Source organism: Scyliorhinus torazame, chromosome 2, assembly GCF_047496885.1.
Source record: "Scyliorhinus torazame isolate Kashiwa2021f chromosome 2, sScyTor2.1, whole genome shotgun sequence".
Taxonomy (NCBI): Eukaryota; Metazoa; Chordata; class Chondrichthyes; order Carcharhiniformes; family Scyliorhinidae; genus Scyliorhinus; species Scyliorhinus torazame.
This window is the reverse complement of record NC_092708.1, coordinates 14,939,404-14,956,968: the sequence shown is the minus strand read 5'-3', so window position 1 is coordinate 14,956,968 and position 17,565 is coordinate 14,939,404.

Here is a 17,565-nt window from a genome sequence, read left to right as displayed (position 1 = left end):
ACAGGGGGAGGAAAACAGGTGTCCTTCGGGAGGCTGAGGACTGTTGGGTGTGCGAGTGCTGCACCCCGTTGGCTCCGGCGCTGACTTGCTGAGTTAGTGGGAGAAAATTGATCGGCAGCGTCAAAAAGAGCAGAGGGAGTCAGCCACAGCCTTAAAGCAAGAACGTCAGCGTTACTTCCTCGCTGGGGGCTGAGTGCATTAACAAGGAACAAGTCTGGCCTTTTGCATCTTTAATGAGGTATATTCCACCCACAGCGAGCAGGCCTTGTGTGTCTCTTTCGCAGAGGCACAGGCGGAGGCCGTTCAGCCCATTCCACCTGTGCTATCTCTTTGAAACGATTCCCAATATCCCTGCACTTTCCCCGTAACCCAGCAAATTTATCCAATTGCCCTTTTCAAAAATTCCTACAGGATCTGGTTCCACCGCCCTTTCAGCCAGCGCTTTCCCGATCACAATAACTGGACTGTGTCAAAACAAAATGCTCTTCATCTCCTCCCCTGGCTCTTTAGCACATTTACCTCCTCTGGCGACTGATCATTCCTGTCACAATTTCACCGTGTTTGCTCTATCAAAACCCCTCTGTTAAATCTCTTCTGTGTAATCTCTGCCCTAAGGGAATCAATCCCAGTTTCTCCAACCTGCCTCTCTCTCTCCCTCGCCCTCTCCATGTCTGTCTCTGTCCCCCTCTCCCTCATTTTCCTCCCACTTCAGTGGGAACAGGTTCAGCAAGCCGGCAGCCCCTGAGTACCTCAGCCAAGACATCATCGTTCACCCAGAGGAGCCCTCGACAGCCAGGCTCTTCAACTGCGTGAAGCATCACAGCTGAGCCCAATTCAACCAGTTCTCAGACTCAGATGCAACTTCATTCCAATGCTTACGATGGCTGGAGTTTGAACTTATGTATGGTTTTTAATTAATCTTTCAGCGAGATGTGGATGTCACTGGCAAGATCAGGTCAGCATTTGTTGTCTGCCCTCGAACCGAGTGTCTGGCTCGGCCATTTCAGAGGGAGGTTAAGAGTCAGCCACATTGCTGTGGGTCTGGAGTCACGTGTAGGCCAGACCGGGTAAGGACGGCAGATTTCCTCCCTGAAGGACATTACTGAACCGGATGGGTTTACCACAACGATCGATGCTAGTCTCATGATCGCCATTACTGAGACTAGTTTTATATTCCAGATTTATTAACTGATTTTAAATTCCACCCTGCCATGGTGGGATTTGAACCCACGCCCATTAACCTGGGCCCCTGGATTACTGCTCCAGTGACATTAGCGCCACACCACCATCTCCCCATGAAACCATGAAGGCAGGAAAATGGCCCAAGGCTTGTGAACGGCATCAAATGCAGCGGCGAGCATCGACGCTCCAGCGGCAGAGACACCCTAAGTGCGGACGAGACCACAGGAGGGAATGTGGTGACCAGCGCTCCAGGTGCCATTGCGACTGGTCCACATTTCTGGTAACCAGTACTAAACGGCGCCCTGGCGAGTTCTCCCAGGCTCGTTAGGTCCCAGGCACCGGGAGAATCCCGTGGACGCATATTCCAATGAGCTTAATGGCTGGTCTGGACCACACCCAGCGAGGGCGAGGTCCAGGTTGCTTTGTCTTGCGGGATTCAGCAGCCTCCTCCCGATACCAAGTGGGACGACAAGACGGCAAATCACGTCCTTCGTCACAGTTGACCACCCAGGAATGGAGGGCAGGTATTCAGGGTTTAACCCCCCCCCCACACACCCCCCCCCCACCCCCCCCCCCCCCACCCCCCCCCCCCACGGGCCACTTCTGTCTTGGACCAGTTGCTGAGAAAGCCGACAGCTCTCCAAAGTCTCACAATCGTTGCCTTTCTCTAATGGACGGGACGGAGTGCTCGTGACAATACTGCTCGCCCCATTGTGTCCTCTTTCTCAACAACATCCCTAATATCATTTAGAACCTCTCCTGTCCTCCACCCCATCACAAACCCTCCCTGTAACACCTCCCCTGGCCCTCCGCCCGCTTACAGACCTCCAGCAATCTCGGCCGAAAGATCATCAGCCTGAAACGTTTGTTTTCCCGTTTGTTTCTCGTTCCACTGTCGGGGCTGCTGAGTTATTGAGGCAACTTCTGTGACTATTTTGCCAACTGCAGACCCACCCGTTTTAAATGCACCTCCCCCCTCCCCCCCCCCCCACCCCAACACTGCCAATCATCTTTAACGGGGCGGCCCTGATAAAAGAAAATTGAACCAAACTTCTAATACTAAAACAACAATTCCTCTTCCTAAACATTCACCGAGTCACCAAAACAGTTTCTGGGACCAAGGTTCCCCCCCCCCAGTGGAGAGCTTTGGAAACGAAAGGGTTAAAGTCACGTGTTTCTCTCAAGCTGCACAACACTCGGCGCACATCAGAGCTCAAATTACTCAGGTACTGGAATCAAAAATGATATTGTCTGAAAGGAGCCTCTGCAATCTGTTATTGAATCGATACCAGGCACTTTTACCATCTCCCCTGAGAGCTTCTTCCATTGATAGAGCGCAGATTAGTTTAAACTTCTCCTCCTCTGAACGTACACTGTACCCTCGGGTTCCAGGCAAGTTGATGTCAAGGTTTGTATTACCCAGTGAGGATGCAGGAAGCCAAAAGACTTCCTCCTAATGTCTTAATTTCATTGCAGCGCTGATTCATCAGAACATTACCAGGGATCCAAGAGTCAGATGATGAGGAGAGATTACAAACAAGAGCACAAGAAATAGACGCACGAGGCGACCGGCCAGCTCATCGAGCCTGCTCCGACATTCAATACGATAATAGCTGCCCATCGGCTTCAACTCCACCTTCCTGCTCGTTCCCCAAATCCCTTGAGTCCCTGAGAGACCAAACCGCTGTGATTAGGTATAATTATGCTGAAAAAAGAGACATGTTGCTGAAGCTTTTTGTCATGCATTCATCAGAACAAATGCAAGAACACCAAATTTCAAAACGTTTATACTACAGGAGAACAGAGTGCTAATTGATTGGCCGATGCGTTGCCGTGGAGAAAGCAACGAAGAACTATGGCTTCCCCAAACTCCCAGGTAATTCAAAAATGGCTGCGGCTTGAACATATTCCTTTTGTTTGCAGAGAAGAGGCCTGTGTGTGTCGAAGTATGTCACTCCAGGCAAGTGCAAGTGAGAAGAAGCTTCAGAAACATGCCTTTCCATAAGACCATAAGACATAGGAGCAGAATTAGGCCATTCGGCCCATCGAGTCTGCTCCGCCATTCAATCATGGCTGATATTTTCTCATCCCCATTCTCCTGCCTTCTCCCCATAACCCCTGATCCCCTTTCATTTCAGTAATATATATTATGCACCCACCCTCTGATAAAGCACACTACCTATGCCCACTCCCCCTCCCCATCGCCATAACTATGTGCATTGATCGTGGCCAATCCACTTAACCTGCACATCTTTGGACTGTGGGAGGAAACCGGAGAACCCGGAGGAAACCCACGCAGACACGGGGAGAACGTGCAGACTCCGCACAGACACCGTGCTGCCCTGGCTCCCTGGGTTCTGGGCACTCCCAGAATTTTCCATCTTTAGTTGCAACTTTAGGGGCTGGTTTAGCACAGTGGGCTAAATCGCTGCCTTGTAATACAGAACAATGCCAACAGCGTGGGTTCAATTCCTGTACCAGCCTCCCCGAACAGGCGCCGGAATGTGGTGACTAGGGGCTTTTCACAGTAACTTAATTGAAGCCTACTTGTGACAATAAGCGATTATTATTATATTATTATAAACTTCCAGCATCAATTGAGTCTGACTTGCTATTCAACTACTGAAATCCCTCAGGAGCAGGACATTCCTGCTCCTATACTCGAATCCTCTCACCATGGAGGCCAATATTTGCCCTCTTTACCCCCTGTTGGACCTGCATTGTTAACTTCAGCAATTGGTGTACGAGGACACCCAGGCCTTGTTGCACATTCTCCGCTCCTAATTTATGGCCATTCAGATAATAGTCTGCCTTTCCGTTTTTGCTACCAAAGTGGATAACTTTGCAATAGTCCAAATTATACGGCATCTGCCATTCATTTGCCCACTCACTCACTCAACTTGTCCAAATCACACTGAAGCATCTCTGCATCCTCCTCACAGCTCACCCTCCCACCCAACTTGGTGTCATCTGCAAATTTGGAGATATTACATCTCGTTCCCTCTCCTAAATCATTAATCTTGATTATGAATATCTGGGTTCCCAGCACCGATCCCTGCTCTACTCCACTGCCTGCCAATTTGAAAAAGACCAGTTAATTCCTGCTCTGTCTTTCCTGTCTGCCAACCAGTTTTCTATCTATCTTAATACACTTTCCCCAATCCCATGCTGGACTTAGTCAAATCCTTCTGAAAGTCCAAATAAACCACATCCAATGGATCCCCCTCATCAACTCTGCTAGTTCCATCCTCAAAGAATTCCAGTAGATTTGCCAAGCATGATTTCCCCTTCATAAGTCCATGCTGACTCTGTCCGATCCTGCAACTGTCTTCAAAGTGTTCCGCTATAAAATCTTTGATAATGGACAGGAGAATTTGCCACTACCGATGTTGGGCTGACTGGTCTATAATTCCCTGCTTTCTCTCTACCTCCCTTTTTGAATATTGGAGTGACGTGAGCTACCCTCCAATCAGCAGGGACAGTTCCAGAGTCTATAGAATCCTGGAAGGTGACCACCAATGCATCCACTATCTCCAGAGCCGCCACCTTAAGCTCTCTGGGATGCAGATTCTCAGGCCCTGGGGATTTACCCGCCTTCAATCCCATCAGTTTTCCCAGCACCATTTCTCTACTAATGTTGCTCTCCCTCAGTTCTTCCCTCTCACTAAACCCTGCGTTCCCCAACATTTCTGGTATCTGATTTGTGTCCTCATTTGTGAAGACAGAACCAAAGTATGTGTTTAGTTGCTCAGCCATTTCTTTCTCCCTCATTATGCATTCTCCTGTTTCTGTCTGTAGCCTTCTATCTACATTTGCCTTCCCCAATCTTTTGCTCTTCACTTACCTATAGAAACTTTTACAGTCAGTCTTTATGTTCCCTGCAAGCTTACTCTCGGACTCTATTTTCCCCATCTTAATCAATCCGTTGGTCCTTTTTTACTGAATTCTAAACTGCTCCCAATCCTCAGACCTATTATTTTTCTTGGCCAATCTGTATGCTTCTTCGTTGTATCGGATACTATTTCTAATTTCCTTTCTAAGCCATGGATTGTCTCTCTTCCACCATTTTACTTTTGCGCCAGACAGGAGTAAACAATTATTGCAGTTGGCCCATGCGCTCCTTGAATGTTTGCCATTGTCTATCCACTGTCATCCCTTTAAGTAACGTTTCCTCATCGATCATAGCCGAGTCACGCGTCATACCATCGTAGTTTCCTGTATTAAGATTCAGCAGCCTAGTCTCCGAATCAACTACTTCACTCTCCACCTTGATAAAAAATTCTATCACGTTATGGTCGCTCATCCCCAAGGGGTCTCGTACAGCCAGATTGGCAATGACTCCCTTCTCATTACACAGTACCCAGTCTAAGATGGCCTGCTCTCTAGTTGGTTCCTCAACTTATTGGTCCAGGAAACCTTCCCGTATACACTCCAGGAATTCCTCCGCTATGATATTGTGACTAATCTGATTTGCCCAATCTATATGCAGATTAAAATCACCCAAAGAAACCTTAATGCATCTTTTAGAAAGTAAACACTGCTGCAACTGTGCGTTAGTGACAGGGGGAGTGAATTTTATAAGTAGTGTATATCTAACTGAACTGGCTGCTAGGTCACTTCAGAGAGCAATCAGAGGCAACAATTAATGGCAAAAGGAATAAGGGGAGAACTCCAGAGGTGAGGTGAGGGTGACTGCCCTTGACATCAAGGCAGCATTTGATGAAGTATGCCATCGAGGAGCCCTAGCTAAACTGGAGCCAATGGGAATCAGGGGGAAAACCCTTTGCTGGTTGGAGTCAAACCTGGTATAGAGGAAGATGGTTGGGGTGGTGGAGGTCAATCATCTCAGCTCCAGAACATCACTGCAGGAGTTCCTCAGGGTAGTGTCCTCGGCCCAACCATCTTCAGCTGCCTCATCAATGACCTCCCTTCCATCATAAGGTCAGAAGTGGGGATGTTTGCGGGTGCCTGCACAATGTTCAGCACCATTCGCGACTCCTCAGATAATGAAGCAGTCCATGTCCAAATGCAGCAAGACCTGGGCAAGTAACTTTCGTGCCACACACGTGGCAGGCAAAGACCACCTCCAGGATCTAAGGGGGACCTCTGAGGGGATCTAACCATCGCCCCTTGACAGACAATGGCATTACCATCACTGAATCTCCACCACCAACATTCCGGGAGTTACCATTGGCCAGAAACTGAACTGGACTAGCCAGATAGATACTGTGGCTACCAGGGCAGGTCAGAGGCTAGAATTCCTGCAGCAAATAACTCACATCCTGATGCCCCCCCCCCCCACAAAAAGCCTGTCCACCATCTTAACTCTTCTTTTCCCATCTCTGCAACATCTCGTTCCCTCGCGGTCTGCTTCTCTTCCTTCCGCTTTTTAAAATTCTCTCATGGCGTGTGGACGACGCTGGCGTTGTCCCTAATTGCCCTCGAGAAGGCGGCGGCGAGCTACCTTCTCGAACCGCTGCAGTCCATGTGGTGTAGGTAGGCCCAAGGCTCCAAACACCTCCTGAGGGTGAAGCAGTGATTTACCTCATTCAATTTAATTGCTGCATTCGGACTTCCGGTGGCGGCCATGGAGGAATAGGTCGCACATTTGATTGCTCCCGCCTGTAACGGAAGTTTGGACCTTTTTCCCTCGGTTTTTATGGGCTATAGCAGTGAAGAGTGAGACAGTGAGGAGAAATCCCCCTCCGGTGTATGGAGAATTGGGCCAGAAGTGGCCGTGTGAGAAGACAACATTTTATAAGAAAGATGCGAGCAGAGCCGGCAACGCGGGAAAGCAAGGCGGGGCAGCAGGGCCCCGGGGACTTGGCACAGTGGCCGACAGAGCAGGTGGTGAAGTATTTTGAAGAATGCTTCGCCAAGCTTAAGAAGGACACGCTGGATCCGATCAAGACTTCGATTGATCAGGTGGTGCAGGGTCAAGAAACCCACAGGCGTGCGATTCAGGAGGTGGTGAAAAAGGTGCTCGAGCACGAGGAGTATATAACCGTGCTGGAGACCAAGGTGGAAATGATGAACGACCACCAGAACAGAATGCAGGAGAAGCTGGAGGACCTGGAGAACAGGTCCAACAGGCAGAACCTGAGAATCGTTGGCCTCCCGGAGGGCAGCGAGGGATCGGATGCGAGGGCCTATGTGACGAACATGCTGGAGAAGCTGATGGGGGCTGAGGCGTGCCCTCGGCCCCTGGAAGTGGACAGAGCGCACAGAGCCCTCGCGAGGAAGTCCCGAGTGAACGAGCCGCCAGGGGCAATGGTGGTACGTATGCACCGGTTCCTGGACAAGGAACACATTCTGCGGTGGACCAAGAAAGAGCGGAGCAGCAGGTGGGGGAATTGTGAGCTGCGCATTTACCAAGAACGGGGCGCGGATTTGGCCAAGAGGCGAGCCGGGTTTACTCGGGCAAAATCGGCCCTCTTTAAGAAGGGGGTGAAGTTCGGGATGCTGTACCCAGCGAGTCTGTGGGTCACACATGAGGACCGGAAATTTTATTTTGAAACACCAGACGATGCATTGATTTCATCAAGGAACAAAGACTGAATGTGAACTAAAGACACTGGAGCTTTGGGGAGAGTATTGTTGTGGCCATTTGTTGACAATCACTTTTGTGCTGATTTGAATAAGTAGTGTTATGTGCAATTTGGGGCTGTTTCGGAGTCTAAAGTTAACTTTGTTTTACTGGGAGCTGGATGGGGGAGGTTGTTTTTCCATGGTTTTTTCTACTGTTTGTTTACTGGGGAATGTGATACTTTGAATATGTATGTCCAAGCCGGGGGGGGGGGGGGGGGGGGGGGTTGGAGGTGAGAGAACATAGGGGAGACAGTCAGTGTGGTGCCATGGGCGGGAGCTTTCAGGTCAGCTACCTCAGCTGGCTCACGGAAGCACAGTGGGGGACGAGCAGGTGATGAGCTTGAGCTTGATATGGGGGGGTTGGGTTTCTGGTGCTGTTACCAGGGGGAGGGTGGGCAGGGGAAGGGGGGGGGGCGGTAGCTACTTTGCTGACAGGGGAGGAACTGTTACTAGGGGACAAATGGGAGGTCGAGGATGGCGGATGCCCGAGGGCGGGATCGAGGAGGCCGGGGACGTGAGCTGAAGGCTGGCCTAAAAAGGGTGATGGCTAGTCGACAGGGGGGCACGTTGAGTCCCCTGACCAGGCTGATCACGTGGAACGTTACAGGGCTGAATGGGCCGGTCAAGAGTGCTCGCGCACCTGAGGGGGCTGAAGGCGGATGTGGCAATGTTACAAGAGACACACCTAAAGGTTACAGACTAGATTGAGGAAGGGGTGGGTTGGCCAAGTGCTCCACTCAGGGCTGGACTCAAAGACCAGGAGGGTAGCGATTCTGAGTAATAAATAGGTGGCATTTGAGGCAGGGAGAATCGTGTCAGACAAGGGGGGCAGATACATAATGGTGAGTGGGAAGCTGGAAGGGGTGCGAGTGGTATTCATGAACGTATATGCTCCGAACTGGGATGATGTGGAATTTATGAGGCGGGTGTTAGGTAAGATCCCAGACTTAAAGCCACATAGCCTGATCATGGGGGGAGATTTTAACACAGTCATTGATCAGGAATTGGACAGGTCAAAATCCAGGGCAGGGAGGGTGACAGCCACGGCAAAGGAATTGAAGGGGTTTATGTCACATGTAGGCTTACATTAACACTGCAATGAAGTTACTGTGAAAATCTCCGAGTTGCCACACTCCGGTGCCTGTTCGGGTACACAGAGGGGTAATTCAGAATGTCCAAATTACCTAACAGCACGTCTTTCGGGACTTGTGGGAGGAAACCGGAGCACCCGGAGGAAACCCACGCAGACACGGGGAGAACGTGCAGACTCCGCACAGACAGTGACCCAAGCCAGGAATCGAACCTGGGACCCTGGCGAGTCATACTAGACCTATATATATATCACACTATTGGCCCCAGCTGGAAGATTGGGTTCAATTCTGGGCTCCATGCTTTAAGAAAGATATTGAGGCCTTGGAGAGGATGAGGAGGGAGATTAACTAGAATGGGGCCAGAATGAGGGGCTTCGGTTATTGTGGAGTGACTGGACTTCCAGTGGCGACTATGAGGTCAGTGGTCGCACACAAAATGGTTCTTGCTTGGAGACTTGGTTCTTGGACCTTTTTGTCTGGACAACAGGTGCAGTTTTGGGAAGAAAGGCAGAGTAATTGAAGTTTGCTGGTTCCTCCTCCAGTGCGGGATGTCTATAGGATACCACACAAGACAGAAGTTGAATAAAGGGCCCTCGTCAGACTCAGAAGGCCCTCGTGGCGGAGTGGATGAGAAAATGGCACGGCTCCCCATGTCATCGATGCCGTCCCAATGGGCAACAGAGAAGTCAGTGGAATTCCTTGCGGGGGAATTCCAAAAGCAAAGACTGGCGATGTTGAAGGACCTGTCCAACGTGATTGAGGTGATGGTGACATCCATTCGTGTGACTTTGGATAGGGTGGAACAGCGATTGAAATCACAGGGCACAACGATTCGGGTGGTGGAGGAGGCGGTCACAGACCACAGCAACCGGACTGCCCCTTCGGAGGCAGAAGTCGCATTGTTGGCAGAGGCCCAAAAGGTATTGAAGGCCAAGGTGGATGACCAGGAGGAGAACAGGTCCAGGCGCCAGAACTTGATGATTGTTGGGCTGCAGGAGGTCATTGAAGGTACGAACGCCACAGAATACGTGGCGAGGATGTTCGTGAAGTTGGTTAGGAAGTGGGTCTTTGCAACACTTTCCAAGGTGGACCGGGCCCATCGGTTGTTGCGACAGAACCCCAGATCCAGGGATTCACTGCGGACGGTCATAGTCCATCTGCAGAGATATCTGCACAGGGAGCGGATTTTGAAGTAGACGAAGGCCACACAAGATGGGAGGGCTATCCCATTCAAATTCATCAAGATGTTGGGGTGCAAGTGGGGGGGTCACACTGCTAGCAGCTAGGCTAGTCAACAGGAGTGAAGTGGGGGGGAAGGGCTGCGGCTGGTTACCTGGGGGTGGGGGCTGAGGAATGTTTTCTGTTTTCTGTGGGGGAAGGCAACGAGTGTAGGTTGGGTGGGTTTGGGGCGGGGGGTGGGCGTTGGAGAGGGCACGTTTTGGAGCTGAGTGGGTTGGTTATCTGAAGTCCGAAGGGGGGAGGGAGGGGTGGGGATGGGGAGGGTTGTTGGATGGGAGGTTGAGGGTGTAGCCATCAGGGATGGCCTCTCACAACCAGGAACAGGGAAGGTCGCAAAGCATATCGGGAAAAATGGACAATGCGAGGTTCAGGCAGGCTCAGAGCCGGAACGTATATTTGCGAATAAGGAATCCAAACGGTATCGAAACCCCCAATGGATTAGCATTTGATGGCCCATCTCCGCCAGACAAAGGACTGATACTCAGGTGACCGATACCCCAGACATTTCGGCGCCGCTCCCTGTACTCGGGAAGCGTAAACAACAGGGTCAATGACCGCTTGGGACACGCCCAGCCATCAAGGCACACGCCCCTTTATTGGTTCGAATCGAACACAGTGATCAGGAGTTACCCAATTAGTGGGGTCCAAACTGAAGGACCGCCCAAAAGAGTGCGAAAACCCCCAAGGATAAAAAGAGAGACCACCATGTGTTCGGCCTCTCTTGGACCTGGTGCTCCGGCAACGTCTACCTCCAATCGCAGCCCCACCAGAAGCAAGTTCAAGTTCAACACTCGCTACCAGACGGATGAGCCCAGCTGAGCAGCAGTTACTTCTCCAGACCCGATAGACCCAGATTCGAACAAAGGCCACTGTTCCTCTGACCTAAGCTGGGTGCCTGAAGTTAAGTACAGGTCGTCATAGTTGTTAGGTGTAGTTTAACTAGTAGTGTTTATGTTGCATGTGTAAGTTAATCTTGTGTGTAAATAAAGTACCATTGATCTTGAACTAACTAACTGCTGTTTGGCTCTTTGATCGATAGCCGGTTGAACCTTAGAACATAGAACATTACAGCACAGTGCAGGCCATTCGGCCCTCGATGTTGCGCTGACCTGTGAAACCACTCTAAAGCCCATCTACACTATTCCCTTATCGTCCATATGTCTATCCAATGACCATTCGAATGCCCTTAGTGTTGGCGAGTCCACTACTGTTGCAGGCAGGGCATTCCACGCCCTTACTACTCTCTGAGTAAAGAACCTACCTCTGACATCTGTCCTATATCTATCTTCCCTCAATTTAAAGCTATATCCCCTCGTGCTAGACATCACCATCCGAGGAAAAAGGCTCTCACTGTCCACCCCATCCAATCCTCTGATCATCTTGTATGCCTCAATTAAGTCACCTCTTAACCTTCTTCTCTCTAACGAAAACAGTCTCAAGTCCCTCAGCCTTTCCTCATAAGATCTTCCCTCCATATCAGGCAACATTTTGGTAAATCTTCTCTGCACCCTTTCCAATGCTTCCACATCCTTCCTATAATGCGGCGACCAGAATTGCACGCAATACTCCAAATGCGGCCGCACCAGAGTTTTGTGCAGCTGCAACATGATCTCATGGCTCCGAAACTTAATCCCTCTACCAAGAAAAGCCATCACACTGGACGCCTTCTTAACAACCCTCTCAACCTGGGTGGCAACTTTCAGGGATCTATGTACATGGACACCGAGATCTCTCTGCTCATCCACACTGCCACGAATCTTACCATTAGCCCAGTACTCTGTCTTCCTGTTATTCCTTCCAAAATGAATCACCTCACACTTTTCTGCATTAAACTCCATTTCTGCATTAAACTCCATTTGCCACCTCTCAGCCCAGCGCTGCAGCTTATCTATGTCCCTCTGTAACTTGTAACATCCTTCCACACTGTCCACAACTCCACCGACTTTAGTGTCATCTGCAAATTTACTCACCCATCCTTCTACGCCCTCCTCCAGGTCATTTATAAAAATGACAAACTGCAGTGGCCCCAAAACAGATCCTTGTGGTACACCACTAGTAACTGGACTCCAGTCTGAACATTTCCCATCAACCACCACCCTTTGTCTTCTTCCAGCTAGTCAATTTCTGATCCAAACTGCTAAATCACCCTGAATCCCATGCCTCCATATTTTCTGCAGTAGCCTACCGTGGGGAACCTTATCAAATGCTTTACTGAAATCCATATACACCACATCAACTGCTTTACCCACATCCACCTGTTTGGTCACCTTCTCAAAGAACTCACGACCTACCGTTCACAAAACCGTGTTGACTATCTCTAATCAAATTATTCCTTTCCAGATGATTATACATCCTATCTCTTATAAACCCTTCCAAGATTTTGCCCACAACAGAAGTAAGGCTCACTGGTCTATAGTTACCGGGGTTGTCTCCACTCCCCTTCTTGAACAAGGGGACAACATTTGCTCTCCTCCAGTCTTCTGGCACTATTCCTGCAGACAAAGATGACTTAAAGATCAAAGCCACAAGCTCAGCAATCTCCTCCCTAGCTTCCCAGAGAATCCTAGGATAAATCCCATCTGGCCCAGGGGACTTATCTATTTTCACACTTTCCAGAATTGCTAACACCTCCTCCTTATGAACCTCAAGCCCTTCTAGTCTAGTAGCCTGAATCTCAGTATTCTCCTCTACAACATTGTCTTTATCCTGTGTGAATACTGATGAAAAATATTCATTTAGCACCTCACCTATCTTCTCGGACTCCAAGCACAACTTCCCACTACTGTCCTTGACTGGCCCTACTCTTACCCTGGTCATTCGTTTATTCCTGACATATCTATAGAAACCTTTAGGGTTATCCTTGATCCTACCTGCCAAAGACTTCTCGTGTCCCCTCCTGGCTCTTCTTAGCTTTCTTTTTAGGTCCTTCCTAGCTAACTTGTAACTCTCGAGCACCCTAACTGAACCTTCATGTCTCATCTTTGCATAAGCCTCCTTCTTCCTCTTGACAAGTGTTTCGATTGCTTTAGTAAACCACGGTTCCCGTGCTCGACCACTTCCTCCCTGCCTGACAGGTACATACTTATCAAGGACACGCAGTAACTGTTCCTTGAACAAGCTCCACATTTCCATTGTGCCCATCCCCTGCAGTTTTCCTCTCCATCCGATGCATCCTAAGTCTTACCTCATCGCATCATAATTGCCTTTCCCCCAGATATAACTCTTGCCCTGCAGTATATACCTATCCCTTTCCATCACTAAAGTAAACGTAATCGAATTGTGGTCACTATCACCAAAGTGCTCACCTAACTCCAAATCTAACACCTGTCCTGGTTCATTACCCAGTACCAAATCCAATATGGCCTCGCCTCTCGTTGGCCTATCTACATACTGTGTCAGGAAACCCTCCTGCACACATTGGACAAAAATAGACCCATCTCAAGTACTCGAACTAAAGCGTTTCTAGTCAATATTTGGAACGTTAAAGTCCCCCATAACAACTACCCTGTTGCTTTCGCTCCTCTCCAGAATCATCTTTGCATTCCTTTCCTCTACATCTCTGGAACTTTTCGGAGGCCTACAGAAAACCCCTAACAGGGTGACCTCTCCTTTCCTGTTTCTAACCTCAGCCCATACTACCTCAGTAGACGAGTCCTCATCAAACGTCCTTTCTGCCACCTCACTACTCTCATTGTATACTGGAACTACAATTCAGGTTCCCAAGCCCCTGCTGAACTCGTTTAAACTCTCCCGAAGAGCATTAGCAAATTTCCCCCCCAAGGATATTGGTACCCCTCGGGTCCAGGTGAAGACCATCCCGTTTGTAGAGGTCCCACCGACCCCAGAATGAGCCCCAATTATCTAGAAATCCTTGTGGTGGTATCATTTGATACCTGGCGACTCTGAGCATTAGAATATAGATATCCAAAGGAAGGAGGGCAACCTCACTGACTGCCATATTTACAGTAGGTAAAAAAGGCAACAAGGGGGATGGGGGAGTGGGACGGAGGGTAGCATGCTGCCAATGAAGGTGTCTTTGTTTATGGGTTTGTGCGAGGGTGGTGACGGCAGCCATTTTGGGTTGGCCTGGAATCAGGATAGATTTGGACCCGGTTGGACATCCTCGTGGGTGGGATATGGCTGATTCTAGTAGAGGGAGGTCCAGAGACCCCTCGTTAGGATGGTTACGTGGAACGTGAGGAAGTTAAATGATGCAGTTAAAAGGTCCCGGGCGCTTGCCCGTTTGAAGGTGGGTGTAGTCTTTTTGCGGGAGACGCACCTGAGGGTTGAGGATCAGACGAGGCAAAGGAAGGGATGGGTGGGGCAAGTGATCCACTCAAATTTTGATGTGAGGATGACGAGGATGGTGGAGTTGATTAACAGGAGGATGGCCTTTACAGCAGTCAGTATTTTGACGGACCCTTGGCGGTGGGGGGGGGGGCATACGGAATAGTGGGTGGGGTGTTGGTGTGGGTGCTCCAGTGGTTTTAGTGAACACATATGCCCCAAATTGGGACAACAGGGATTGTATCAAAAAGGTGTCCCCGAGCTAGACTTGGACCAATTGACCATGGGGGGGCGGGGGGGGGGGTTTAAAAGATGACAAGTTGTTGGTATTATATTGGAATGTTTTGTACATGATAATCTGAACATTTTTGGAATAAAATATATTTTTTAAATGTGGAGAGACTGGGGAAAGCTGGGATTGTCTTCAGAGTAGCGAAGGTTCAGAGGAGATTTAATCGAGGCGTTCAAATTCAGAGGGGTTTTGAGGGAGTAAATGCAGAGTTTCCAGTTGCAGGAGGGTCGGTAACCAGAGGAGGCTCAGATTGAGGATAATTAGCAACAAAAAAACGGAAGTGAAATGACAAAATCTTTTGTGATGCAGCACGTTGTGATCAGGGGTGTCTGAAAGGGCGGGTTCAATAGGAACTTTCAAATGGAAATTGGGAAAATACTTGAAGGGGGGAATTTGGCAGGGCTCTGGGGGAAGGGCAGGAGAGTGGGACTAAATAGATAACTGCTTCAAAGAGCCGCCTACGCACAATGGCCTCCTCCTGGATGTAAAGATTCTACAGCGAGGGCATGGCAGGGAAATCGGACAGAGAGGAGAATGGAAAAGAACGAAAGAAGCTGAACAGAGAGAGAGAGAGAGAATAGAGGAAGAGAGAGAGAGAGGAATATTTATAGAGATAGGCAAAATGGATTTGAGAGAGATACAGAGAGACTGATCGGGTGAGATACACGGACGTTTACACTCTGGAAGATAGGGACAGAAAAAATAGACAAAATGCTCAGTTTGAACCCTGTGCTGGTGGATAAAATCAATATAGAATTTACAGTGCAGAAGGAGGCCATTCGGCCCATTGAGGACCGTGGGAGGAAACCGGAGCACCCGGAGGAAACCCCCACAGACACGGGGAGAACGTGCAGACTCCGCACAGACAGTGACCCAAGCCGGGAATCGAAACTGGGACCCTGGAGTTGTGAAGCAATTGTGCTAACCACCGTGCTACTGTGCTGCCCATAGGTTTAGAATGGGTTAAAATCTCGAAATAAAGGGAAACAGCTGGAGATATGAAGGGCGATAGTGAGAGGGGAAAACAGCAATAAACAGAGAAACTGATTAACAGAGTGAGACACACAGACACACACACAAGACATAGCTCAGAAGGATATGTGGAGAAATTCTCTGTGAGTCACTGAGACTCCAGCTGACTGAAACTTTTATCAGAGATCATGAATGACAGAGGCGCTGAGTGACGTAAAATACTAATTCAATTTGGTAAGATTCCAATTCATTGGACTTGAGAGTTTTACTGGCTGGGCTCCAGGAGTAGCAATGAAAAAAACAATGTTCGCAATGCGGAGAATGGAAGGGGCAGAGGAGGGGAGTGAACATTCAATGAGATCATCATGACTGATCTTCGAGGGGAGGTAGAGCAGAGGGCAGGAGAGGAGAGGGCAGCAGAGGGGAGGGGGTGAGGAGGCGAGCATTGGTGAGTGAAGGAGAGGTGAACGAAAATGAAGGGAATAGAGGAGAGAGTGATGGAGGGGAAGGGGGGCGCACAGACTATCTATAACTCATTTCCCGCTCCTCAGATGCAGTTCCATTGACACCCTCCAGCACCTCTCCCAGTACCATTCATCATGCACGATGCCAGACATTGAGCATTGACGTTTTGGCCACAGTGGACATGGCCACGGGCCAGATACTGCCCTAATTGAAAGTCCAAACCCCTACATGCACAGAATCCTATAGTTGTAACTGTAGAATATCAGCTCTGGAACCTGCCTGGAGTGTTTCCTGCCTAATATAAAGCCAGCACCATATCCACCTGCTTCAACCCTCATGAGTTCCCTGTGTGTTGTACAGGGCTCCACACAACAGGAAGGAGACAGAGCATCAACCAGAAATAGCAAAGTACTGTTTTCGAGAGAGACCACTGTGGTCACACTTGATGCTATCTGTTATGAGGAAATACAAAACTGACAAAAAGATTTGAGAAATTGGGACATATTTAATTGGAAGGCAGATTCTTGGATGATCTGAGAGAACCACCCCTCTGGCAGGAGGAGGTCCCGCCTTAGAAAGTAGCCAGCTAATCTGATTGGCCGGTAGCTCTGCAGTCACATCAATTGGAGTGCCAATTGGTGAAGGGAGGTGGGTGGGGGGGTGGGGGGGGTTGTTTGCAATTCAAGAGGAGAGAGGAGAGGGTTATGGGGCTTCCCACATGGCATGGGGCTCTCCTGGCCATGGGCACAATATCAGTGTCAGCGGGATGGGGCTCTTAAAAGGTTCGGCAATACTGTTTTGAAGAGGGGCATGGAGCTCCCCGTAGCCTCCTGGTCAATGCATCCCTCAGCCGACAGCACTGAAAAACTAGATGATCTGCTCGTTGTAACAGTGTTGTTTGTGGGGAGCTTACTGTGTGTAAATTGGCTCTTCGTTCCCAGCATCGCAACCGTGACTCTGCCTCAAACACAAACAGAAATTGCTTTGAGGTTTCTTGCAGTTACGAAAGGCACGTTATAGAATCAAATCTTTCATTTAATAGAGGCGCTCACAATGACGGAGGGTTTGGATATTGTAACTGTTCCCATTGGCAGCGGGGTCGGTAACCAGAGGGACACAGATTGAAGAAAATCGATAACATAGAGTATAGGAGCAGGAGGAGGCCATTCGGCCCTTCGAGCCCGTTCCGCCATTCGTCATGGTCATGGCTGATCATCCAACTCAATAGCCTGCTGCCCCTTCTCCCCATATCCTTTGATCCCCTTCTCCTCAATTGCTACGTCAAACTAAAAGAGTCGGGGGGGGGGGGGGCGGTGAGAGGGGGGGGGGTGCTGCCTGAAAGAGCAATGCAAGCAGATTCAACAGGAACTTTCAAAAGGGAATTGGGTACGGAGTTGAGGGGAGAATATTTCAGGATTATGAGGGAAGGGGATAGCTGTTTCAAAGAGC